At 39.2% G+C, this 3,005-nt stretch overlaps 1 protein-coding gene across 1 annotated transcript in view; it reads left to right on the top strand.

Annotated features, from left to right (window-relative positions):
* Positions 1–3,005, top strand: part of sox2 (SRY-box transcription factor 2) — a gene marked incomplete at its 5' end in the record, with an annotated part of 130,351 nt that overhangs the window by 27,855 nt on the left and 99,491 nt on the right.

Raw genomic sequence — 3,005 nt, 5'->3', positions numbered from 1 at the left:
CATCACTGATAGCTCTGTTTACGGGGCGGGGATGAGTTGATATTGATGGATGACAGATTAATGAGTAAGCATGGTGGAGTGAAGAGCATGGACACACACATAGTTTTCTTTTTCAAATTTTAGTAAATGAATATTGTAAAATATATTTATATTATACTTTTTAAAATTAAATTAATATAATGTGCATAAGACAGATTACTTGTACTTGTGTGTTTGTGGCTATTCAGGTTTATTATTAAAATTAGTAACAAAGCACTAACAGAAACAATCATTTCAGTAAAAACAAGATCTCAGTCATATCGTTGTCCAAAAGTCTTGTTCATCAATCACTCCAGCACTGAATACACATACACTTCACACAAAAATTACAGTTTGCTTTACTTATTGTGTAGATAGTCTTGTAAACGGTTAAATGATGGGACTATACTTTAATTTAACTTAGATATTGAAAGCCTTCCCCAGCACTGTATAATTGTATTTGAAGGCTTTCCTCTCTTAAACCAGTTCATTTGCATTCCCAGGACATCAAGTACCGGCATTTTGTCACACCCCTCACATACATACGTAACAAGAACCCTTCAGCGTCTGTTTGAGACGCACCTGACTCCAGTGTAATCTGCCTGTGTCAGGTGATGTAGTATAAAGAGTGACAATGTCCACATAAGGAGCTGGTTGGGGTGGATGGATTTGTCAAACAAACACAGGACTTTCACCTTTCAGACTGGGATTTGTGTCCTGTGTGAAACAGAAAGCCGCAGTAACGGCAAGCTGCGTCACCTAACATACGTATTTGAACCAAAATCATAATCTTTTCTAAAACCTAACCAAACTAATATCGTTTCACAATGTTAACCACATGTTAAAAAGCAGAAGGGCGTTATAAAGCAGCAACTGAAACTGTTTCAACAAAAACATTATAACCTTCATGAAGGTAGGATTTATTACAGAGTTGCATTCCCTTCACTCCTACAAATACATCAGAGTGTAAATGTATGACCTCTACAAGAAAGTCCAGGGCCGGCTCTACATCTGCAGATGTTCTACCAGTATGTGACGGCCCATTTTTTATGCTGCCGTATGCTGGGACGAGAGTGTGAGGGCGAGAAATGTTAACAAGCTACAGAATTGAATAAGTAGAGTGTCAAATAACAGATATAAAGAGCTATGTTCAGACTTCATCATTTCAGTTATCTCAACCATGTTTGTTGGCTCATTCACTTGAAAACAACCCGACATCTGGTTGCAACCTCATACAAAACATCACCGACAAGTTGATTAAATTTTCCAAATGCCACGTTACCCCTGCTTGAAGTTAAGTTTTTATGAACATCTGGTTGCAATGTAGATAAACACTACTTAACTTAGTTCACAGCTAATGTAGGTGGCATTGGCAGATTTATATTTAGAAGTAACATGAGCAGATACTTGAACAGAACTAGAATTTGGTTGAATCCCACCTCTCACCAGTTATTCAGCCATCACTGTATATTACAGTAAATGAACATCAGAATGATCTTGCACATCATGACTGACAACCAAGACTTTCAGGTCGTTGAAGAAGGCCTGATCTCCTCTGCCTCCTCTGACTACAAGGTGCAGGATCTCCTGGGGAGTGGGACCCACTAAGGAGAGGTCACCAAGTGCAGAAAGTTAGCCAAGTTAGTTGAAACGATGGCTGTAAAAATGCTCAAAAACAACAAGTGCATTGAGGAGGCGAAGTGATAGGTGCAGCACAAATTATTTGTCAAAATTTCCCTTGTGTAATAATTCAAAATCACATTGCATTTATCTCATACATTCAGGAAATAATCCTTAAAAAGCTTAGCCCAGGTTCACATTGTGAAATGGAAAGACTCTTTCACCTTTTTTTGTCTTGAGTTTGAGGAGCTCAACATAAGTCTCCTTGATTCCCTGCAGAAGCTCTGATAGACAGCGTCAAAAGTAAGCTCATCAATGGCAACACACACACACTTCGGATCAATTTAGACAAGACAATCAATTAAGGTATTTTCTGCTCTATTATAAAATTTTATGATGCCTTAAAATAGAAACATTTAATTGACCACGTTCCAGATTGCTAATTAAAATCTGATGGGGATTAATTTTGATATAAGTCTCTTTCTACCTATCTATGGTGAGATACTAGCTTGATGAACAAGCAACATTTTTTAGAGCTAATTTAGCAACACAGAAGCCAGCTCTATCTCGTCCCAGGTCGATCACCTCAAGAAGAGGAAGAGGGCGGATGAGGAGACTACAGGCTCAGAATGAGAAAAAACCTCCCCAGGCAAGAGAATGAGGCCAAATCTGTACGGAGAAGGCTGAACCTACCTGACAGACCAGGTCACCTAAAGCCAGGACAAAACTGAAGTGACGACTGAAGAGCCACACTCTCATTTTTATTTAATCTGTTATTCATTTTCATGTATTTATCCTGTTTCTTACCATTTGTAATTGATTTTATTGGTTTGGCAATATTGAGAAAATATACATAATTAAGGGTGTGGCCACTTTGAGTGACAGGTGGGTGCCAGTAGCTGGTTTCAGTATCCAGGTGTCATTCTGGGTGCCTCAGCTCTACCAACAGTCCACTTCTTTTTGGATTATGGAGTCAAAAAACACAACCTACACAATGCATCATGCAAACTGCAGTCTCCCATGTCTTAGTCAAACACTTCCTGTTGACTACAGTCTCTGTAAAGCATCTGAGTTTCAGCCACATCCGATCTGGTGTCACAGAATGTAAAATGATGTGTGGAAAGCAGCAAAGGCTGCCAGCTTCTTGGTGATCTCCTCTATTTACTGTAATCACAATGATGTCTCAAGCATTCTCAAGCCTCATGTAGTGCTCAAAGACAAAACAAACAGTGGAGTATATTATCCTGTCAGTTATGGTATCATAAAATGTGCGTGTTACTTCGAACATGGCAGCTAGTGGCAGAGAGGTGTCGGTGGCTCAGAGGTCTGTCATTGAGCATGTGAACACAGACACACACACTTACACA

Source organism: Morone saxatilis, unplaced genomic scaffold (assembly GCF_004916995.1).
Source record: "Morone saxatilis isolate NCDOM2014 unplaced genomic scaffold, NCSU_SB_2.0 Contig12, whole genome shotgun sequence".
NCBI classification, from domain to species: Eukaryota; Metazoa; Chordata; class Actinopteri; family Moronidae; genus Morone; species Morone saxatilis.
Note: the sequence above shows the minus strand (reverse complement) of the source record. Positions and strands in the feature narration are given on the sequence as shown.